General features: G+C 34.1%; 2 long non-coding RNA genes across 6 annotated transcripts in view; one reads left to right on the top strand and one right to left on the bottom strand.

The window, feature by feature from the left end:
* LOC128247327 (uncharacterized) overlaps positions 1-9,799 on the bottom strand; it is a 64,122-nt gene extending 54,323 nt beyond the window's left edge. For all 4 annotated transcript variants that reach the window (XR_016241528.1, XR_008263710.2, XR_016241527.1 and 1 more), the window contains exons 1-2: positions 9,685-9,799; positions 9,203-9,320 (exon numbers count right to left, since the gene is read on the bottom strand). This is a non-coding gene — a long non-coding RNA (uncharacterized LOC128247327). The remainder of the gene's footprint in view (positions 1-9,202; positions 9,321-9,684) is intronic.
* A 26-nt stretch (positions 9,800-9,825) lies between these two features.
* LOC149137537 (uncharacterized) lies at positions 9,826-24,883 on the top strand. Of its 2 annotated transcripts, none has more exons than XR_016241535.1 (4): positions 9,826-9,946; positions 20,196-20,259; positions 21,427-21,631; positions 23,989-24,883. It is a non-coding gene; the product is annotated as an uncharacterized LOC149137537 (long non-coding RNA). The 2 variants fall into 2 exon arrangements; XR_016241531.1 differs by having other exon boundaries at positions 9,858-9,946; positions 20,193-20,259.
* Positions 24,884-26,015: the final 1,132 nt, after the last annotated feature.

Raw genomic sequence — 26,015 nt, 5'->3', positions numbered from 1 at the left:
TGCATGAAAGACAAATATAGTGACAGAATCCCCGAGTGTCAATCTCTTGGGAGTGAATGACTGAATACAATGTTCATTATTGTGGATTTTATGGCAGCTGCACTGAGGATCATGAAGAAGAGACTTCTTGAGAATAGAGAACACAACACTGTTTTTAAACATCAAGAAGATTCCCAGAGAGAAATGTGGTGGTGATAGTGGGGATATAGATTAATATCAGGTGAACTGGAACTAGCTCTGAACCACATTGTTTGAGACTAAAAAAGGGACAGTGTTTGGATTGATGGTCTTGATATGAATCAACCAGTTGTGCTTTTTCACACTTGCCGTGTATATGTGCATGGTCATGTGCATGGTTGAAGGGAGAAGATTTACATAGTGAGTACAGAGTCATACTAGATACAAAGTGATCAGTGAATGTGGGGGCTTTATCCAAACAACATTGCACACATGACTACTTTTGTTGATGAGTGGAGAAAGTGTGGACCCTAGAAACCAACAAGATTGCTTGGTTAAGAGACTGATGTGTAGTTTGCTATTCAAAGGCTCAGGATACTAGAAATATCAAATCACATCCTACTGTTTTAAAAATAAAATGTAACATTGGATAATGTAGTCCAGGAACGCAATATTTAACAAAAAGACAAAACAATCATAGTCTATAGTAACTGACAGCATAACTAAAATATCTTTGATTACAGGTATGCTTAAAAAGAGCTGACCTGAAACTAAATACCGACAGCAGCAATGAAAACACCAAAAAAATAATTTCAACAGAGCTGCTTATTCTGCTCGTTCTGGCTGCTAAATATTTCACAAGAAGCACTTTATTATCTTTAAAACGAAGATCCCATGTTTTAAGTCCTATGTATTCAAGCAGATTGCCTCAGAATCTTACAATAACAATTGAAGATCAAATGCAAAAGTTTGATCCATATCAAGAAGTTCAATGTTTTATATCAATCTGTCAAAGGTTAAGGATCTCTGAATGACTCCTGAAAATTTAATTGGTTTCTTTTGTACCATAGATTTGCTGAAGTATAGTATAGTAGAGCTTCTCAACAACAATTTCAACAGCAATAGCAGAAGAAATAGTAGTTGCAGCAATTAATATGTTTCTGAATTTATTAGACTATCCATTATATTCCAACACTGAAAACCAATTGAATAATATAAAACAAAAGATATTGGCATCAAGAACTCATATATAACATGTATTGAATTATGAACATTTGACATAAAACTTCTCGAATGTGAAAATTGTTCTTTAAAATAAATATGTCCAGAGACATTACATTTTATCATGTGGTCAAGTATATTTGAAATATTCATAACTTCATTTTCTTTCTGAGATAGGCATTTCAGAACGTATATTATTATGCAGGAATTATTACACTTCAGTTAGGTGTGGTCTCTGTGGAAGATGTAACCATGAAGAAATGATTTGTGTTCAGTGCCAATGAGAAAAATTGAAGTTGGACAATAAGGTTCAATAGATAAATACTTTACTCAAGAACTGCAATGCAAAGCTTAACCAAAATGAAAAATTGGCTTAGTAATAGATATCTACTTCATGATATTCCATCATAAGTCAAAACCAAATAGATATTCTTATATGACTTTTAAAATGTTCAAATTTGAACATCATTTATCGACAGCTTCCCCCGAGCAGTAAAAGTAGTTGGGCTACTAGTCTCAGTGTCTAACTATTCACATCCTGGGTTGGTTTTGTGCTGTGTCCATATACATGCACCAAACTCATATAACATACACAGCCTCAGCCAACTTGATGGACATTGTTATTGTTTAGTCTCAAACCAGCTCTGATGGAATAGGTTTATGAGCAAAATATTGTCCACCTGTGACCAACCCCAACTTTTTCTTACATATTTCAAATAATGTGTCCTTCCTTTTTTTAAGACAGGAACACCCCCCCCCCCCATTTGAGGGAAATTTGGCTACCATTTCTAACAGGTTAAATAATAAGCCTTTTGCTATATGAAGTCGTAGAGTTCAAACCTTTTCATCACCATAGCATGAACAGGAATAATCACCCCTGGCTTATTTGGCTTGACTATACTTCATGACCTAATGCATTATGGGATTGATCAGTCTGTTACAACAAAGCCTGTCTACTAATATAGTTAGATGATATATATATTTTATTGTATGATTTCTCAGCTGGTCATCTATAGATTTCATACCATGATTTACACTGCTTAATTGCACTCATAAAATTATTTCTATTTGCACAACAATGTTAATACGCATTTTAACGATTCCACATTTCAACACAAGTAACACTACCAGACAATTAGACATCTTTAATATGTAAATCTCAGGTCTTCATCTTTAATTATTTTAAATCAGCCAATTTTAGCAATGCTATTCGATTTTACCAACAGACAATCTATTAGTTTCTCATCATATTAGTCTGCTGTTAATGCTTCTCTCATTTTACTCCATTTGAAAGACAAAAGCTTTCCCCCCATGAAATCAATAGAACTAATGTGAAAATCATTGTTTTTCAACCTGTAACACTTAAGTATTTGCTACATGACTTCTACTTCATCAGTTCAACTAAATCTGCTATTAACAAAACAAATTGTGTCTCTCCTGGATTTGTCTCCATTCTAATTCAGATTTTAAATTAATCTCACTTGGCATAAAACAGAATTATTTCCTGCATGCTAACTGAGGTTTATGTGTTGATGTTCCAGTATTAATCATATTTAGTTTGTCTGTGCAGGAACAATCCTCTTGTTAAAGATAAACTTTTGCCTGATTACTTCTGAAAGCACAATACTCATGTAAATATTATTATCAAAAGTGTAATGGAGTGCAGAAATGTTGGAATACCAGACTAAATACTTTGAGTTTAAATGCAGTATTGGATTCAGCTTGATGAGAGAATTATTTTATATAGTAGTTTACAGTCCATATTTCTCTTTATTTATTTCATATAATAATTTACAAACAATAGCAGTATTGGTTATATATTTCCTATAGATTAATTACCGGTTCGCTGATTTCTGATGTTAATAGTGATAAGGGAAGGCCATTGTTTGGGGTTTTTTTTCCACTAGTGTTTAAATACTTCACTGATATGCAATGGCAAAAGATACGTGCACGTGCACACACACACACACACACACACACACACACACAAACAGGTTGGTGAACATGAGTCTAAAGAAAATTGTACTAAATGCATAATGACATAAAGCAGAGTGTATGTGTGTATTTTATTAGAAGTGGAAACTATTTGATTGGTAACTTGGAGTTTCATGCTACCAATTAAACAATTAGAATGCTTGAATGACTCAGTGATGTGAAAGTTATGATTGAAAAAGCTTCAGTGTCTAATATCAGTAATGAGGACAATGATGATGATATGTACATATACATGTACAAACTTTCCAGATGCTATCTCTCTCTCTGTATTATATATATATATATATATATATATATATAGTCACAATGAGGATATTTAAACCTCTTATAGGGATATTCTATCCAAGATACACTAGTTTAATATATTTTATTTTGAAGAGATATTTCTTTAATAAATATATTATCTAAAATATCATAAAATATAATACATTATTATCGATTTAGAAAGCAGGGAGATCTAATGGACAAAAATTAGTTTATTGATTACTTGACATATCCACCTACAATTATTTCATTTCACAATTGTAGGTGAATATGTTAAGTAATTGATAAATTAATTTGTATCCATTACATCTCTGTCTTCTAACTCGAATATATACATATATATATATATATATATCATCATCATCATCATCGTTTAACGTCCGCTTTCCATGCTAGCATGGGTTGGACGATTTGACTGAGGACTGGTGAAACCGGATGGCAACACCAATATATATATATATATATATATATATATATATATATATTATATATAAATATATATATATATATATATATATTTTTTTTTAAGTTTCAGCTTAGAGCTGCGGCCATGCTGATGCACCACCGTGTTGCTACACTGTTATTACAGGGAGCCTCTTACAATATGTGGCACTTGGTGAAGAATGGAGTTTGATTTAGCAGCCCTCATTTGCACCTCCTGCCGCGAGGTAGGAAGAGGTCCAACTTTGATTTTAAACCTCCTACATCTACTTTGTGCAGATTCCTCAGGCTCTTTGGGAGAATATTAAAAAGCTGTGGGCCCCTGAATCCCAAGCTGTTGCAGTAACTGGTCCTGAAGCGCGATGGTATTGCTGGGATCTTTGGCACTATGCAGTGTCGTCCCGTTCTGGCATTGGTGTAGCTTTCAATGCCAAAATTTGGCACAATTCCTTCCAGGATCTTCCAGATGTATATTACTGCATACCTCTCCCGCCTTCTCTCCAGGGAGTAGAGTCTTAGCTGTTTCAGCCTTTCCCAGTAGCTGAGCAGTTGCAAAGAGACAATCTTCTTTGTGAATCTCCTCTGGATTGCTTCAAGGCCTGCTGCTAATTTCAGACTGGTGGGTGACCACAGCTGTGAGCAGTAATCCAGGCGGCTGAGGACGAATGCCCTCCAGAGGATCATCATGGTTTCCTTATCTCTGGTTCTGAATGTTCTCAGGATCCATCCAGCCAATCGTCTGCACTTTGTTGCCATTCTGGTAATGTGCACTTGGAAAGAGGTATCATCACTCATGTCGATACCCAGGTCTCTCATTGATTTAGGCTCTGGGATTGAAATTCCCTGTGGACCAGTGTACTCTAAGTTTCATATTCAGTTTTGGACGTTGGTAGCGCAGGGCTTGGAATTTTTCAGCATTAAACTGCATATTATTGTCCTCAGCCCATCTGTAAACTGAGTCCAATTCCTGCTGCAGGTGTGCAACATCACTGGAGTTCTGTATTTTCTGCGAGACTTTTGTATTGTCTGCGTAACTTGCAAGAGTGGCTATCCGGGCACTTGCAGGCATATCTGAGAGAGCGACTATAAAAAGCAATGGTCCCAAGACAGTGCCCTGTGGAACACCGCTCATTATTTGTGTTTTGATAGAGGTGGCTCCATTAGCCACTACTGCCTGACTTCTATCTTTTTTCAGAAAGTCATGTAACCACTCTCCAAGTTTTCCAGCTATGCCAAGATCACGCAGTTTATGGCATATCACACCATGATCCACTTTGTCAAAAGCTTTTGCAAAATCAAGGTATATTACGTCCACATTTGAGTTGTTGAGTAACTGCCTCAACACCCAGTCGTAATGTTGTAAGAGCTGGGTCAGGCAGCTCCTACCTGGTCGAAAGCCATGTTGGGTATCACTCAGCAATTTATTTTCTTCAAGGAATGCGATCAGTTTTCCTCTGATTATTTTTTCCATGACTTTGCTGATGTGTGAAGTCAGAGAGATAGGCCTATAGTTTTTGGCATCTGCTCTGCTTCCCCCTTTATGGATTGGGCATATTATTCCCTCCTTCAGCTTGCTTGGAAGTCTTCCGTTTGCAAGAAAGCTCTGGAAGAGGATCTGGAGGGGTTTTGCCAGGGCATGCTTACACGATTTAAGGAGGATTGCTGGGAAACCATCAGGGCCAGCAGTTGAGTTTGTGTCCACTTCATGTATAGCTAGTAGTACATATTCTTCGCTAATGTTGATGTATTCCATCGTAACTGCCTCACTGGTTATAGGGGAGGTAGCAAAGAAGTCCACTGGTTGGTTCACTTGCCTAGTGCCTTCAGTCGCTCCCTGTAGTTCATCTGTTGGACTTTGGCGATCTTTTTTGTATAGTGCCGCTGAATTGCCTCGAGTTCTGCTATCCGCCTAACACTGTGTGGTGACCACAACTGAGAGCAATAGTCTAGGCAGCTCAGAACAAATGTCTTCCATGGAGTCAACATGACTTTTTGATCCCTTGTACGGAATGTCCTCAGTATCCACCCTGCCAGTTGTCTGCACTTTGCTATCAACTTAACAATGTGCATGTGAAATGATGCATCACTACACATGTTGATGCCCAGATCTCTTACTGTTTGTGGTTCTGGGATTGCAGTACCTCCAGGCCCTGTGTATGCCAGTTGGGAGGTACTTGTGGTCTTGTAGCGCAGTACTTGAAATTTTTTTGCATTGAACTGCATATTATTTTGCTCTGCCCACTCATATATTGCATTTAGGTCATTCTGCAGGCTTACAATATCATCAGGATTCTTTATTGCCTGAGATATCTTTGTGTCATCAGCATAGCTAGTGACAGTGGCTCTCCGAGTGACCGTGGGCATGTCCAGAAGGGCCACTATGAACAGTAGTGGCCCCAGAACAGTTCCTTGTGGAACACTGCTCAATATTTGTGTTTCCCTAGATAGTTCTCCATTGGCTGCAACTGTCTGACTTCTACCATTCAGGAAGTCATGCAGCCACTCTCCTAGTTTACCAGCTATGCCAAGGTTTCGCAGCTTGTGACATATCAAACCATGATCAACTTTGTCAAAGGCTTTTGCAAAGTCGAGATATATCACATCAACATTTGAATGGTCAAGTAGCTGCTTCAGGACCCAGTCATAATGCTGCAAGAGCTGCGTGAGGCAGCTTCTACCTGGACGAAAACCATGCTGGGTCTCATTCAGCAAGTCATTTTCTTCTAGGAATGCAATCAATCTCCTTCTGACAATTCGTTCCATGACTTTGCTAATATGTGAAGTCAGAGAGATGGGCCTGTAGTTCCCAGCCTCTGCTCTGCTTCCACCTTTATGGATAGGACATATGGTGCCTTCCTTCAGCTTTTTGGGAAGTTTACCATTTGCAAGGAAACTCTGGAAGAGTATCCGGAGTGGTCCTGCTAATTCTTGTTTACACGACTTTAAGAGGACAGCTGGAAAACCATCGGGGCCAGTTGCCGAATTTGAGCTCATTTCATTTATGGCAGCTATCACATCTTCCTCTTCAATGTCGATGTAGCTAATGGATGCAGTCTTTTTCTGCTGAGTGCTATTGTCAAAGAAATCAGCTGGGTTCTATCTTATACTGCACCGTAGCAGTCTCCTTTGCAAATCTATAGAAAGCCTTGGGGTTTGTTTTTATGCTTTCTACTGTTCTCTTCTCCTTCTCTGCTCTCTCCTTTTCATAGGAGAGTTTAATTTTGTTTTCTATTTCTAACAGTGATAGTTTTAATTTAGCCCTTTCCCTATCCTCCAGTTCTCTATTTAACTGGTTTGAGACATTTGTTCTGTGTCTCATAAGGATTTTCCTGTCTCTAGGAATTCTATTGGCATGTTTGCTGGTTTTTCTATATGGCACGTATTTGGTGCATATGTCTTGTATGGTTGACATAAAATGACTTAGTTTGAGGTCATTGTCTTGTATAGAAAGGCTGCCATGCCAGTTTTGATTTCGAATCTCTCTGCGAATTGACTTCCAGTCCGCCCTGTGGAAATTCAGGTTGGATATATATATATATATATATATATATATATATATATATATATATATATATATATATATACCGGAGTAAGCACATGAAATGTGCAACAAGATGAACAAAGCTGTCCGATGAACGGGAACGTGAAACTCAGAGTAACGGTTTTTTTGTTATATTTCTGCTGCTTTTAAATAAAGTATATATATATATATATATATATATATATATATATATATACATACATCCATACATCCATACATACATTTGCATACACACATATATATATATATATATATATACACATATATCTATATATACACATACATATATATATATATATATATATATATATATATATATACACACCTACACAATTTCATACATATACATAAATGTGTACACGTGTATATATACACAAACATACATACACATAAATATATCTTAACCATAATTCTAAAAGAATTTGTATAGTTTTTCTTTATATTTCCTCATGATCTGTTAGTGCAGTTTTTAGCTATAAGGAGTAGGTCGTCCCTATATAGACCTCCTTCTACGTTAAGATGTTCTAATCCAAGTTCAGATAATAGGTATATTCCTACTAATTCTGCTATTTGTGCATAGTCCTGGGCTCCCATGGGTATATCAAAGCAATCCCTCTCTAATATTATTAGTCTTAGAGAATTTTTCAGAGTAGTTTATTTTATTGATGTTATTCCCATAATACTTAGCGCACAACAGAGGAAGCAGCCAATTGCACAAGAATGAGAAGGAGTAAACATGTTGATAAGTATTCATCCTTTGTGAATTTGGTTTACTAGATTCATTTACTAGTTTTATTCAATAATTTTGTAACGTATATAGAGATTTTTATTTATAATTACTATTAACTTATGTTTGACATAAGAATGGTAATTTATACTTGTATTGATAGGGGTAAATCTTATACTAAATTATTAATTCCCGTAATGTTTATATAGATAAGTAGTGGAATTCTGATGTGCTTATAATATAGTCGTTGAGGGTTTCTTTATGGTTAGCATTTTCAAGATATATCGGTATTGTATTCTTAGGTACTTAATTTTATTAATCTTTGTTATTTTTTTTAATTTTTAAAAATATATTTGTAAGTTATTCATTTTTATTATTTTTTTATTTATATTCTTATTTTTCTATTTAATATGTATTAGAATATGTAGTTTTAACTTTGATCCGTTAATAATAATTACAATAAGATAAATATCCTGAGGACGCACTGGTGGATTTATGTAATAGGTATAACCTGGAAAAACACACCACCAGCACAGAAACACGTGTAGCGTTGATTAAAAATATCTTCTGTCACCAAAGACTAATAACAGGTAAGGTATATATATATTTCAAATATTTTAAAAGTAGGCTTTTTTAAATAATGTTATTGTACTTTATAGTAGGTTTTAAAATGCTTATATCAGTTTATTTTTATTATGGATATAACTTTCTATGTGTACTCCACACAATAAGGAGTTGTGGTTCTTTTGATAACATCCCAAATTTGTAATAATATTATAAATGATACTGTTTATATTGCATTAGTAAAGTGCAAAATAGTAAATCTCCTGATAACCTGGAATACTTGTTAATCCTTAAGATTTTTAAATATATATATATTATTATTATTATTATTATTATTATTATTATTACTATTACAAATTTGGCATATTACCAATAGATAAGCAATTCCTATTTCAGGATAACCTCATGGTATGGTATATGCAGAGAAAATTACATCAAATAAAATAATTAAAATAACGTACAATAAAATTAGTTAAATAAATATAGCTTACCTGTTATTCATCAGTAAGGAAAGAAGTTAGTACACGTAATCACTACACGTGCTTCTGCGCTGGTGGGGTGTGTATTAAGGCTATACTTAATGCATAAATCCGCCAGTGCGTCCTCAGGCTATGTATATTATTATTATGTACGGGTAAAAGTTAAAAATTATAAGTTAAAAATCATATTAAAAATGAAAATTACAAATATATTTTTTAAAACATTAAATACCTAAAGTACAATTAAGATATACATTGAAAATTCTCTACCTAAAGAAATTATTAACGATTAAATTAGAAACATATTAAATCTTGTAATATATCTAAATAAATATTATAGGAATTAATGATTTAGTGTAAAATACACCCCTGTCAATATTAGTATAATAAGACATATTTTATGTCAAATATGAGTTAATAGTAAAGATTAATTAGTAAATACAACTATTTGCGTTAGAAACTTATTGAATACAAGTAGTAAAAAGGTAGATTACTTTACGACATGAAGTTTAATCTTTCTAGTCTAAGTGCAAATGGCCGCTCCCACTGTCGGACGCTAAGTATTATGGGAATTGGGTATAACAAAATAATTTTAAAAATACTCTAAAAATAATAATATTATGAGAGGTTGAAGTCAAGGGGAGATAATAACTAGAAATAGTCTATAGTCGTAAATCTAGCTATAAATGGATTTTTAAAGTGTTGTAGATTTTTAGGTTTATGTTACATGAATGTGGCCTGTCTATTTATTTAAAGGTAATATTGTTTAATAAATTCTTAGATCTTTGTATATCCGTATATAATACTGCTATAAATACTATTAAAACTTCTGGTAACTATATTCCTCATAAGTGCGAGGAGATGATATGCTGGGGAGGGGGTTATTATTTTATATATTTTTCATTTTTTTATACGTAAAGCTATTCTTACGTCGGCATTTTGTTCCTTTCTTCAATACTGTTTAATAATAACTCTCTCGACTGGAGTATTTTCATAAACTCCGTTGTACATAATAAGTATGTTTTGTTACCTATTTTATATGACTTCACTCTACGAATAATATACCAATTAAGGGTGTATTCTATTTTATTAGATTTTAACTCCAATATGTGTTTACTTAGACCGGTCGAATTTTTTTAATTTGGGATTTTTGAAAGACTGATACTGCTGGAAAATACTTCTTTTAATTTCGTTCGCTGTGGACCTAATATATTCATTATTATTATTATTATTATTGTTAAAGGTTACTATATATCTATAAATTACGTTATCTAGGTTGCAAAGAGAAAAACTGTGTAGAGTTCAGCGGTTCAATATGGTGAGATGACTGTTGGACTCTCCCATCAAAACTGACACATGAAACAGACGAAAGTTGGCTGCAGGAAGTGGACCCAGGATTATATATACACACACACACACACATATAAAATGTTAAGAGTATGGCCAAAAAACCTTATAAAAGGTACAAACAATTAGTGCTCAGATTGGACTTGACGCCTAAACCAACGTCAAATAATGTGAGATGCAATCCAAGGGAACTGGGTTTGGCTATAGATTATTTACTGATCAAGCCACATGCTATTTCCTTGACTTTTCCAATCTAAATTTGTTACATAGTTTCCAATGAACCATTCTGGTGATATTATCATGTCTTCTCTTGCATTCTGTCTGGGTCAAATTGCTGCATTCACTTGAAATATGCCATATTGTCTCTCCAGTTCCACCACATACTCTACTCTTCTCAGATTCTGAAGAATGATCAATTCTATGCTTGTGGCAGTTTGTTGTCAACAATTTTTTCTGTGATACACACATCCATCTTTTATCAGAATCTGTGTCTCTTGGTATTTCTATCAAGAAGTGACTGTGCATCTTCTTATCCCACCAGATGTGTTCCTCTTTCTTGCTGTATTTTGTATTTCATCTTGACTGATTTTTCTATGCAATAAAACCATATTCCTTACTTTACAAGTACTGCTTCCTTTGCATTCTTTGTATACAAATCAATATTGTTTCATTCTGATTGAATACAATCTTCACAACTTATCAGTTCCTACCATCCTTTCTTTCTTGTCAGGTGTAGCTGTCAACGTCAATTTTCAGGTGGAATTTATGTAATGTCAACAGTTTTCTTGTTTTTAAGTTCAAAGATTGTAGTTCTTCTTTTGCCATCATAACACTCCTACTCCATACCCTATGGGAGTAATTACCCATGAATTTATTATTCAGAACTTATTCCTTTCTCTAAGTTTGGTCTTCAAAATCAATCCCAGCCTTCTGTAATACTCTTGTGTGGGTATTTTCTTCATTTGGTTTTCCACCAGTTTGTTTACATCCTATGTCCAGATACTTGTATCTTTCTGCTCAAATCTCTTCATTACTTCTCCTATGGGTAATTTCACAATATCCATTTGTTGGACTTTTCCATTTTTTAAGATCAACACAGCACACTTTTACAGCCCAAAATTCTATTCTAATATGCAAATTAAAGTATCGTACTGTATGAATCAGTGAATCCAGCTGGTTTTCAACTTTTTCATAAAGCTTTAGGTAATCCATAAAAAGTAGATGTTTATTCATATCTTTTCTTTCCCTGAAATCATATATCCAGCTTTTGTGTTTCTCAGAATCAAAGCTAGCAACATCATACACAAAACAAAAAGCTATAGTGACAGCTATATCCTTGGCAGATTCTCTGTTTCATTTTTAATAAAGCCTAAGATCTGGCTCCCATGTTCATCCATTCATAGTTCTACTCAATAATTTTATAGTAATTGAGCAATTCCAAATATTTTCAAGCAATCTATAATCCACAAATCTGTGTATGCTTTCAGTTAGTTTATTTATGCCATCCCTAAGTTCATTTTGTACTTTTTGCAGTCTTTCAGCATTGTCTTATCTATCAGTAATTACTCTTTGACTCCTCTCCACCCAAGTTAGCACCCTTTTTTTCCTTCATAAAGATGTTATCCTAGTCCATGAAGTCATATATTGCATCTACCAGTTTCTTAGTTAGCAGTTTCCACATGACGGGCTGACAAGATTTTGGTCTGAAATTGTCAACAGCATTTCTCTTTGTTACTTCTTTCTGACACAATACTGTTCTATCTCTGGTCAACCAGCCTGAGATTCTGAAATCGCTGTGTGCCCTTCAAGAAATATGCATAATTGTTCCACAATCTTTACGTGATATTCAGCCAATTTTTTCACCCAATACTCATGAACTTCATCTGAGTCAGCTTATCTTGCTACTGGGTTACTCATCTTTCTACCTACACTTTGAACATCTTCCTCGCTCATCTCAATATCTTCTTGCAGAGAATTTATAATAGATTCTTTTAAGTTGTGTAACCAATTTTTGTTAATGCTGTATGTTGCTTGTTACCGCATATTTTGTTCCAAAATCCTTGACTTACTTCTATATTTGGGATGCATGCATCTTTATCAGTTTCTCTGTTTATTTCCTGATAAAATTTTTTCTGTCTTCTTAGTTCTATATTGTTTGATTCTCTGCTAATATTGAGTGATTTTCTGCTCTCTTGGCTTTAACATGCTGATATAGTTTCTTGATTGCTACCAGTAACCCTGTGGAATCAATATCATACTTTTGTTTCAGCATGTCATACTTGCAATGATTCTACAGTTCTCCTTTCCTATGCTATGTCTAATATTCACAGATCACTCAGTATCCTTTTTTTTTAATCTCCAAGGATTCTCATCTTCCACCGTGGTTCATTGTTCATCCTTTTGTTCTGTCAACTTTCATTACTTAGTTTCCATCTTACTTCAAATCCTATATTTCATGTCATAAATATACTTGCTGCCTTTATTAGTCTATAAGTTTCAGTGATATTGCTTGTGTGTGTTTACTTTAAAATTTTGTTTAATTTTCTTGTTTGTTGCTTCAGTTTCCATTAGTCCACTTTTTCAAAGTTGCATACCACTCCAAAATTCTCCTAGTCATCAATGATATGAGAGTACATTGTTGGTATTCTGAGAAGATTGATTTGTATCTCTTTTATAATTTGAGGAAGAGTATTTATCATTACCATCATCATCATCATCATCATCATCATCATCATCGTTATCATTGTCATCAGCATCGTTGTTGTTGTCGCCATTGTTGTCATTGTCATCATCATCATCATGATCCTCATTAAGGTGGCAATCTGGCAGAATTATTAGCACACTAGCCAAAACACTTAGTGGCATTTCATCTGTTTACATTCTGAATTCAAATTTTGTCGAGAACAACTTTACCTGTCACTCTTTCAGGCTCGATCACAAAGAAGTATCAGTTGAGCATAGGAGTCAATTAGCTAGATCTGGACTGTATGCTGGGTATGGCATTAGTTCAATTCACTCAAGTTCTTGGATTTTATTCTGGGTCATTCGAGCAGCATGAAGTTATGTGCTGTTTTGTGCAGAAGAGCTTGCTTTTTGTTAACCAATGCAGGATAGTTTTGCAACACCATGGCATACATTTGTTCTGACTATTTCGAGTCCAGGTTGGCATCAGTAGTTTGACCATCCAGAATGAATTCATTGATATGCAGGAAATCTGGATTAAACATAGGAAATAAAAGATTGTATTAACCTTTACTATATTTAATGTAAAACAATGAAGCATTTGTCAAGACGTTAAAGGCAGCAAGCTGGCAGAATTGTAGCATGCCAAACAAAATAGTTAGTGACATTTTGTCCGTCTTTACATACCTGCTTCAAATTTCATTGAAATCAACTTACCGTTTCATACTTTCGGAGTTGATGAAATGAAATAAGTACCAGTTGAGTATTGGAGTTGATGAGACCAACTAGCGTCCTCCCCAGAAGCTCCAGGTCTTGTGCCTATAGTAAAAAAATTAGTACAGTTTATATTGAGAAATTGTTGTTGTTTAGTACCCAGTCTGGTGAAGGTGCATGGCTTAGTGGTTGGGCTATTCAGCTCATGATTGGAAGTTTGATGCCAGTGGTGCGAGTCATTTTATTTCACATTGCTCTTCTGCTCAGCTGGTGAAAATGAGTAGCACCAGTATTTCAAAGGGCCAGCCTTGTCACCATTTGTGTTACACTGAATCTCTCAGTGTCTGTAAAGTGCTCAGCCACTTGTATGCTAATTTCCCAAGCAGACTATTCTGTTAATCAGATCAACTGGAAACCTCATTGTCATAACTGGAAGAGTGCTAGATCCTAGTCCAGTCTGAGGTATGAAAAATAGTAGAAAACATTTACTCAAGGTGCTGCACAGTGAAACTGAACCTGAAATCATGTGATTGAGAAGCAACCATATAGTTTCAGTTACTATCAGAACTGTTGTATATTGTAAATACTGGGTATTATTTTTTATTCGTGTGGTAACACAGTGACATGTTTTCCATTGTCCATCCCTTTTTTTTTTTTTTGTAATAGAGACATAGAACTACCAAATATTTTTATTTTTAAGGTAGGAATTCTAGCATCACGTTGATTGAGATTTTGATGATATGTGCCACTGGTCAGCTATGACTTCTTTTCAATGGATTGTGGTAAATACTTGTCAGTTCATAAAGGCAATACACCAGTTCTTTAACACTTAATTCACTGTGTCCTAGTGAAGTGACAGTGAAAAGTGTACACTTGATCTCTGCCATATGGAGTTGATATATAGAAGATACATATTTTATTTCCAATATTAGTATAATTTTTTATATTCTAGCAGAAAATATGATATAAAATGAATTAACAGGAATTTTATTTGTTGGCTAATAAAAAATGTGATGTGCTGTAAAATTGTTTTGCTTGTGTAGTTTCTGTATTAGAAATGAATAGATATCACAAGTAATAAAAGTAGAAGTATAACATAAAGAGAACTTTGTGTTGAATTTTCATTTATTTCCAACAAAATATATATTACAAAACTTAGTCAGACATTATACAATGAGTAACAGTAAAACTGGTTGCTGGTGGTGGGGAAGAGTTGAGCTTATAATAAGGTAATTTGAAAGAATCTAGCCTGCTCTTCCTTTTTCACACTATGTCACGTAAACATGCAAGGAAGTCTTATTTTTTTTCTGACTGAAAAATAAATACACAGTGTGTACATGAGGAAATGATTCTTAACGTGGAGTTCTTGACTGCATTAGAAACATTGAAAAATAGTCATTTTACCACATATACACAGAGGAATAAACACACACATGCATACACACACACCGTTTTTTGACTGGAAACATTTTCTGCATGTGAAACAGGCTAGGTATGTTCTGCTGTACTTTATTTTTAGATTGAGATCATAGAGTAATAGACCAGTGCATTTTTTTTTTTTCTTTTTATGGTCCACACATGCAGTTTCAGTTTTTAATCCCAGCTTACAAGAGGATTGAAGCCAAATACTTCAGATTAGAGAAGCAAAAGGGTGTTAGAATGAGGGTAATTTACAAAAATACAACAGATAACTCAACAAAAGGACATTTATATGATGGATAAATTGCAACACATAACTGAAGGTTCAATATAGCATGTAGAATAAGTCATTTTTAATGTTGAAGGTTAAAGGGGTATTTCTGCATGTTGTCACCTCATGTCATGCAATCTTTATCCATATATTGTCCTGTTCATAAGTGATTCTTTACATTAAGAGGTTTCAAATGACAGCCTGAACTCCATATGGAACAAATAGCTACATTAATATATACCTCATCACATGTAGAAACATATTGGAAAACATGCCCACATGTTACCACATGAAAAACATACAATACCTAGTATTAACAATATATATCACTACTGATAGGACCTGAAACTATGTGGTTGTTTCTCAATCACATGGTTTCTGGTTCAGTCTCACTGTGTGGCTCCTTGGGTAAATTTCTTCCACAATAACCCCCAGTTTATCGAAAGTTTTGTGAACAGATATGGTAGGTTGAAACTGAGAGAAACCCATTGTATGTATGTATGTATTTATATATGTATGCATGTGTGTGTGTGGGAATGTTTTTTTCTTTTGTCTCCTTGTCTTGATTGACATGTCCAAATAGATGAAAGTATTACTTTGCTTGGAAACAGGAGAGGGTTAATGACTGGTAGGGTATCTGTTTATAAAAAAAATTACCTCAACAATCTGACCCATTCAAGCATGGAAAAGTAGATGTTAAAATGATGATGATGATGATGACGATGATAATGATGATGATGACAATGATGGCAGTGAGTTTCACATCTTGCTATAACTCTAACAACCACAAAAGAATTACCCATCTAATTAATGGGTAGTCTTGTAAGCTGGAACATGTGATACTTTATCATTTGTATTTGATTGTGATTTGAAGATTTCACTATATAATCAAGGATGACTTTGTTGCATCTGCCATACTTTAGCAAAAATTATTTGAGGGATCATCATAGTTTCAAGCATATGCAGACATTTTCTTGCCCTTCACTCAGCAGAACATCTAAGGTGTGAAAGCTAGAGGGAGAGAGAGAGAGCTCCACTATCAGTTGGCTAGTACTCACCATAGCTAAGTAAACTGGAGCAATATGAAAAGATGTGTCTTGGGTAAGGACATACTGTACCAGCCCTGTCCAGGAATGAAACCCACAACTTCATAATTATGAGCCTAACATTCCTAACCATGTGGCCACTCATCTTCTAAATTTTGTTTAATGTCTTTTCTTTTCTTAAAAACATCTTGTGATGGGGAGAAGTGTTGCCTGCTGTTGGTGGCAGGTTGGAATGGCTGTACAGAGACTCATACATAAAATATATTGCATCTTGTAAAATATGAAGGCACGTGGCTCAGTGGTTAGAGCGTCAGGCTCAGAGTCATGAGGTAGTGAGTTTGATTTCCAGACCAAACTGTGTGTTGTGTTCTTGAGCAAGACACTTTATTTCATGTTACTGCTGCTCACTCGACTGAAGAAATGAGTTGTGATGTCACTGGAGATGGAGAAATCGGAGGGAGAGGAGGGGGTGGAGGTGGTAGAGAAAGTAGATGACGTAGTGGAAAAGGTGATGAGGAGGAGGAAGAGGTCAAAGAGAGGGTGGTAGTAGTAGTTGTAGGAGGAGGAGGAGTTGCAAAAATATTTTCAACATTTCTCAACTTATTTCAAATTGATGGCTGAACACAGCTGCAGAATTAAATGGAAAAGAGATAGGCTGGAAGGAGGAGGGCACACATTGTAGGGCTTTGGGAAGAAGGAATACACTGTACAGATAACCTAAAAGTATTGAATACCTCAATACCAGTCTTAGATAGATTTAATCCATCTTCTGGCTTAACATTACTACCTGACTCTAGGGATTGTTTAGTAGCATCCATTATGTTGCAAATAGTTGAGGCAGGTCTCTGGTCTAAGATAAGGTTTCCTCTTCCTCTCACCAGTTGCAGAGGTCTTTTAAATCATCATAAGCATTGCCCCTTTCTCCTCTGAGTAATCAATGAAATAATTTTCTTCATCATTATCATCATCAACAGGTTAAATGCTGCTCTCAGTAGCAGCACTATCACCAACATCATCGTCTTCACCGTCATTATCATCACAATCAACAGCATCATCATCGTCGTCGTCGTCGTGTTCATCATCATCGTCATTCATCATCGTTGTTGTTGTTGTTGTTGTTGTCATCATCATCATCATAATGATTTGTTTCAGTGCCAGCTCTGAAAAACCTCCACTTTATTTATTTCTCCCTTGTCCATATCCATTGATTCCAAATGCTCACATTTATTTACATAATGATAAAGGACTTGAAAAAAAAATGTGAAGAGAAGAAAAAGTCTTTTAATTAAATAAGATACCATTAACAGTATAAATCTGAATTATATGCTCAACTACGTAACACCTTCAGTTTTCAATCAAAAGTTCTTCTGCTTCTGTTATTATTGTTGTGGCTGTTGTTATCACTGTTTAGTAGTATTTGAAAAGATTCTCAATATATTAGTCACCTTTGTGTAATTTCCTATCACAATTTGACTAAAAGACTAAAAGTCTATTTGTATGTCACCGTCTTTGTGTTTCTTTTTCTTACGCTTTACAACTGCAATAATTTTCTTTACCTTCAATATTCTTTAGGCCAGGATTCAAATATGTTTTTATTTGCTTTTATGTTCAGCATTTCCTGAAACAGTTATACTTCTTTATAATGGTGTAAGATCTTCTTCCATTCATCTATTCCTCTCTCCCTCTCACCATCTCTCCATCTCTCTGTCTCTCCAGCTTAATCAAATATACTTCACTATTTTCTATTTATTAATGCTTGTATATTATATTATTTTCCTTTCTTTCTGTTTTCTCAATTTCTCTTCCTCTCAATCTCTCACTGCATCTATCTGTCTGTGTCCCTCCCTTTCCCTCTCTTTTTCCTTTCCTTTTGCTATCTCCCTTGTTCCTTCCTTTTTTTGCATAGTTAACCCTGTTATTTTCCAAGAGATACTATAAGTTTTCTTTATTGGTTATTTATTGGTAACACAGCATTTTTTCTTTTCATTTTCTTTTCCTTTGTATTTGCTGCACTTTATGGTAAAGTGTCACATTGTATTAGAAATTATCTGCAGCTTTTATAATGTTAAATGAGGTTGAGAAAAACATTCTTACACAGAAAAGACACAAGTCTAAAGCAATATGCATGGGAGAAATTATTTCAGTTGAACACTGCAAAATAATGATGTACTGATCATTTCTACAATGCTCCTGCTGTGTAACATTTAGTGTGATCATCTGCCTTTCCCATGGCACCTGTTGAGATTACAAAAGTAATACCTTTGTAAATTCTACTTAGTCTAGAAGACAATGATGTAGCAATGAAAATGTGCATCGACATCATTATCATTAATATTGGCTGAATCAATAGAGCCATAGACAAAGAACTTTGTGACATTAAATTACTGTTCTTTACATTCTGGCTTCAAATCATGCCAACATCGACTTTACTTTTAAACAGTGGTGCATCAGCATGGCCACAGCTCTGAGCTGAAACTACAGGAAAAAAAAAAATGAATAGCAGCAACAACAACAGCACCATCACCACAATCATCGTCACTTCCTCAATCATCATCATTATTATCATCAAATGACTGAGGCAGCCTTAACAGGGTTACACAACCATTTAGAAATAATAACCAAAAATCAAATCTCCATTAAATTAATCTACTACTGTCTTAAACAAGGAAGGCACACACTAGATAATGTACTCTTATATACTCTCCAAACAAATGAGATAGTTGTTGATGGAATCCTTTTGATTATAGGTTTGCTGAGTCAGAGCTGTCCTGGGGCTAAACATCATCATCATCACCATTGTCAATATCACCATCAAAACCATCCTCAACATTGTTGTTCATTTCCCATGTTGTCAATTGGAAAAGCTGATGTCTGTCTAAGAGCAGAAGAAGCATTTTCTTCAGGTATTAGACAGACATTAAAGTGACTTAGTCAAGGGTGTGATGATGTATTTCATAATGGCCCAACCAGCCACAACTTTGTCGTGATTTCCTTGACATTAGGCGTTACTTGGTTTTTGTTTGTTTTTTTGTTATTTTAATGACTGTCAGAAATATGGCTTTTCAAAGTGAAAATAAAAGCAAAACATTATATAAAAACACAAAAGAAAATTTTTAAATGTATAAACAATTAAGAACCAAAGAAAATTTTGAAAAATGTTCTCAGTAAATTATCGGTCAGCACATTCTTAGAATGAATGACTTCTTTAGACCTAGAATATAAAGTTTACCTTTAGTGGTCCAGACATTTTACTTTTTATTTTCCAAAGTGCTTTATACATTTATTTTTTCAACAACCCAAATTTCTCATTTTCAGAGTTGAGCATTTTAGTAGAAAAGAAATATAATAAAATTATATAAAATAAATCATTAAAAAAATGATGTCAATGTTATTATTTTTATTTTTATTTTTTCTCTACTTCTGTATTTATGGAAGTTTCACAAAACAGCTTTTGATAGATGTTTTCTTCCTTTATTTTATTTCTTTATTTATTTGTTGTAATATTGTTTGGCTTCTTGTACAGCAGGTGTTGTTAATGCTTTCACAGTGAAGCTCAATAATGGAAAATGGAAATGAATCTTTACATTTGTGTGAGTTGATATCTTCAGTCTTCTACTCTATATTGATTTGAAGAATTTCATTGCTGTAGTTTTCTCTGTGATACTGACAAAAATCTGCTTTTATTTATCTATGCTTAAAGAGGTGCAGTGGCTGACTGTTTAAAGTGCTAGCTCTATATTGACCAACTAAACATAGGTTTATTAATTCAAATAGCTGTCGTTGCCATTGAATTGTACCCCAGAGCAATTCCTTATAATGCAGATAGGTACCACTCACAATTTCATTGATGAGGTGTTTAGTTTATTGAAAGAATCAATTTATTCATCTAAATCAGTGGCTTCCCAGGGGAACGCTTAAGGAGACAATACAAGTGAAGAACTTGTTGATGGGACAATGGATTTATGGTTATCCCTTTGATATTTCCTGTATTATTATCTTTCATATGGTATTGTGATCCACTCTTTTGAATAATGTTAAAAGCTGAGGGATGCAGTGAGGATGAGGCATAGAACCAAGAGAGCAATGGACTGAAACGATTGGAAATCACTGATCTAAATATTTTCAGTTTGCTGAACTATTCCATTCATACAAATATGATTGAAAGAAAAATAACACTTCACTAATTCCACAAAATGAAAATGGAGAGACACAGTAGTTGTATGGTTACAGTGCAAGATTATGAATTCAACTTTCATGATTTGCAGTATGTATTATTTCCTTGTTTCAGAAAGAAAATCTATTTTCCAAGATACTTTATGATACTTATATCAGTTTAATTCTTTACAAAATTCTACTAAGTGTTCCTTTAATATTTACAAATTTAATTCAGTTTCAATTTAATTTCGTTCTTTTTAACCACAAAATTACAATAAATTACTATCTATAAACAGACAAAGCAGAGAATAGAATATTTCTGGTCAAGAGTCTGTGACAAAAAGCAAAATTAGTATTTTCCCAATTTTTTACAAATTAATTATTGTATTTTCATTGATTTTCTTTCTCCCTTCAGTTATAAGGAAAATCAAGAGATACTTGAAATTCTGCTGTCAGTTATGCATTATACTCATTATTCTCGGTGACACCTCCTGGTTTATGTTCATACCATTTAAATGTTCTTTCAAGACCATAATTCTCATACAGTCTTCTGTGAACATACCTAGGTACATTATCATGCTTCCTTTTATATTCCTTTACAGCCAGTGTGAGAGACTGTCTCATTTTTGATGCCACACAACTTACAAAGGGTGATTCAACATTCTTATCTATTTGAAACTTGGTGTAATTAGTTCTCGAAGCTTATTCCAGAGTGTTGCAAATCGATGCCACAGTGCATCCTTTCAGATCACTTTACCTTAACCACCTCCATGTATTGGTCTTGTCTTTCCCTCCCATTTATCTGAGGTATTTTCCTATTATTATTATTATTATTAATATTATTATTATTATTATTATTAATATTGCTGTTGTTATTTAACACCAACCAGCTTATTATTGTATTATATTTTCATTTGATTTCGAAAACTCTGCTAAGGATACATATGGTTCTTGCACTGCTTTCTGTGGATGCTTTGCCTTCACATGCATTCCTATCTTTTCAATTATCTTACTCCCATTATTATTATTATTATTATTATTATTATTATTATTATTATTAAAGAATAATAATATTATTATTGTTGTTGTTGTTATTAGCACACTGGATAGAATGACTAGTGAATTACATAACACAGCTGTACATAAGCAGAACTGTATAGACAAAGCAATTGACACTTAAGTCACATACATCCTGATATAAAATATACTAATGGTTACAAATACATTTTGCCAACCTCTTAGCAACTTGTCTGAGATTATTACTGCAATATGCATCTGCAGCTAGCATCCATAGAATTTTCTAAGCAGAACCCTGATATTTTCTCTCTGTCTCTACGCATGCACTTATTACTAATATACATCTTCCATTGTATCTGCTTTATCATCACAATCTCCTCCTCCTTTTTCGCCACCTCCTTCCGCTTGCTGTGTTTTGACATTGATGTTTAACTGCTAGCCTTTGCATTCACTCTCCTTATTTCAGTATCTAGTTACTTTGCATTTTTGTTGTTGTTGGTGGTGGTGGTGTTGTTGTTGCCTGATCCTTCTGTCTTCCACCCTTCAGCTTGTTCTCTTCTCTTTTCTCTTTCGCTCTTTTCTTTTCCTCATGCTACCTGCTACAACCCTATCATAATTTCATAGGCCATAATTTTGCATATTTTCATTGTCCTCTGAAGGGCTCTGCACACTATATTAACATAGCTGTAAAAGTGGGTATGAGCAGAGTATATGACAAAAGAATGGCTATTGCAGTAAACATTATGCTTTACAAAATGCACATAAGCTACAGCCCATCAAAATATAAAGCAAAGCTGCTGCCACTGCAATATGAAAGATGTTACTACACATTATTGTGCACAATTGCTTTGCATTTTCATGCCATTACACACATCATAACCATATATATACTTGCATGTGTGCGTATGTGTGAGCATATGTTCACATGTGTGTGTGTATTTGCATATATATGTTTGTGTATGTATATGTCAAATATATATGTGTACACACACACAGTCACTTATATACATATATAGACATATGTACATATACATACACACATTTTATGCATTATATAATATATAATGTATGTATATATCTATACATATATGTATATATATGTAAGTATGCATGTGTGTATAAATCTGTGTATGTATGTATGTATGTATGTATGTATACACTTACATATAACCACAAAGTGGTTTGGAATCCTGAAGCTGCTGCTAAAAATCATCTTGAAGCATGAAATACAATCGAGAGTGGAATGCAAAAAAAAAAAAACACCATTCATCTCATATTGTCTCTTCTTTCTCTGATATGTTATCAATGTTTGATCCTCATAGGACTTTTCCTTAAGACCTAGATGACTGATATTCATCATTATCACCATCACCACCCATCATCATCATCATTATCATCATCACCACCACTATCATCATCATCATCATCATTCTATACTATTTTTAATGGTGAACTGTACTTTTTCATGGTGTATTGACATAAGTTTACAGATATATCCTGTTTTCACAACAAACTAATACATTTCCTCCTTCTCTTTTCCTACTGAAATGATTTTTCCCAATAAAGGCCCCACTAGTCTAATAGAATTTTCAAAACTGAATTTAATAAGCAAATTTTTTTTATTCTTTTACTGCTTTCCCTACATTGGATGATAGCCACCCAGTTAGTTGCATCAACACCAGTACTTTTTTCTGATTGGTTTCAAGAAGGATGTAAGGCAAAGGGAACCTGAGTGGAATTTTAACTCAGAATATAGAAGGGACATAATGAAATACCATAATGAATCACTCTTCCAATTCTGCAGTCCATTTGTCATTCACTTCAAATATTTAATTATCTCCTGGTGATAACATGTGCTTGCCCACTAGCTTAGCTTTATGAATTATGATTTGGTGAACTTTATATTATATAATATGATAAATCTGTAGAAAGAGCTGGACCTAAAAGAAAGTCAGCTTTACACATGAAGGGAAGCCATCCATATCACCTGACAGGCACTGCACTGTCACTCTGACAAAGACAATTAACTTTCTATTGCCCATCCAGCTAACAATATACTATAGCATAAAAAATTACAATTGACCACAACAAGGAGTAGCATCTCTCTGCCATCTTTAACATAAAAGTTTTTTTTCTTTTCTTTCTAGATGCTGTGATGAGAGAAGTTATGTGTTTGACACAAATAAAAGGACTGAAGGTAGACACTTTCCTCTTTGGCAAAATCCACTGACTTTTATGAGTTACATTTGGAAAGGAAGGTGATAGTGGATAAAAATGGAAGTTCTCTCCTACAGTAATTTTTTTTTAAATGTGAGTGACAGTTGTGATTATGGCACAAGTGAACAAGAGATTGGCCTTAGTACATCATAAATTACTGAGAGAATTTACATAGGCATAGTCTGTGTTTAAAACAATTGTCAAATTAGATGCTGCCATATTTAATGCTCAGGGCATTACAAAGCTTATTAGAAATCATCATGTTGTGAACAAAAGACAATATTAGTCAATGCCCAGTATTCTTACATATGCTGGTATCATGTAAAAAGCATCCAGTTCACTCTTTACAAGGGTTAGCATTAGGAAGAGCATCCAGCCATAGAAACCATGTCAAAACAGACAATGGAGTCTGGTGTGACTCCCGACCTTACCAGCACCTGTCAAACCATCCAGCTCATGTCAGTATGGAAAACAGACATTAAATGAGGATGATAGTAGTAGTAGTGGTGGTGGTGGTGATGGTGGTGGTGGTGGCGATGGCGGTGGTGGCGGCAGCAGCAGCAGCAGCGGTGATGGTGATGATGATGATGATGATTTTATCAACTCTATAAGAAAATGAAATTGTAAAGTGAATCTCAGCAGATTTTGAACTCAGATGGATGAAACTAAATACCAGAAAGTCTTTGCTCCATCAAACTACTGCCCCACCAACATTTTCTTCCTCTCAAGCCATATATTAAAATATAGCATTCATGTGCAGCTTTTGTTAGATTTTATTTTCTCCATCTTAAATTCTAGCAATGTTTCACAAATTTACACTTGTGGACCTCCCCTACTTTTGCAGCTCCATAAATAATTTATAAATTAGAGAATGCTAAAAATAAGTAAATATACATTCAAACCAATTTGTTGCTATCAGAACAATTGTACTTTCAATGCTGTCTTTATAAATTAATTTTCTAAGGTTTTGTAAGTACTTTCTTGTTCTTCTTTTTCTTTCTTAGCTTCCCTGCGTTTGTTGTCACTATTTTCGTTTTACTTATTTTGTCTCCGCACAATCATCAAAGACATTCCAGTTTCCATATATTTTCTACATAAGTGATCTCTAAAACTGCGTAGATGGCCCTCCTGTCACGGCACCATTTACTTGGAAATGTTACTGATTGGATTATGTTTACAACAGTTAACTGAATACATGAATAATTCACCGGTATTAAGCTGTTTCAAACTACATAAAAGAATGATATTTATCTGTCACTCCCAGGCAGAATGCATATCAAAGAAATTCTATTTGATTTTATATTCTCTAAGAAGCTGAAGGAGAAAGGCTATAAACATTTGACAACGAGTAACCTTTAACAGTTCAGTCACTGAGAATGTGATTTAAATTCTGATGGTGCATCATGTTTTTGTCAACTTTATACCTACTAAATTTACAGTCGTAACATTGAACAAATTTTATGATAGAGATTATGAATTTATGAATGAGTCTTGTGTTAAATTTATATTTCTTTCTCTTTTATATTTCTTACAGTATTGTTTGAATTTTAGTGCTTCTCGAAGAATATTTCGATATAGTTTATATAGATAAGCATTTAAGAAGCATTTCTGCGATTCTCTTAAAGTTAACTGACAAAGGTAAACTGAAATAGACAAAGATGGTATGTAAATTAATTATATAAAATCACTAATTCAAAGTTTAGCTATTTATTTGAACTGTATCGATGTGATTGAGAAGATAATATGAAATTTCTGTTTGGAAATTATTTTCCATCATAACTAATGATTTTACTTTTCCTAACATATCCCATTGGGAGTTTAATATGGTAATGAATAAATAGTAATGAATAAGATATCTGCCACTGAAGTGTATTAGAATTTGTGAATACATTACACATTCTGAATTTACTCTTAAATGTTCATCATATAAAGATGCAGTGTAAGTTTGAGTAGCATA

Source organism: Octopus bimaculoides, chromosome 1 (genome assembly GCF_046866305.1).
Source record: "Octopus bimaculoides isolate indiv1 chromosome 1, ASM4686630v1, whole genome shotgun sequence".
In the NCBI taxonomy this organism is placed as follows: Eukaryota; Metazoa; Mollusca; class Cephalopoda; order Octopoda; family Octopodidae; genus Octopus; species Octopus bimaculoides.
The sequence above is the reverse complement of the archived record's forward strand: the minus strand, read 5'-3'. Positions and strand labels throughout refer to the sequence as shown.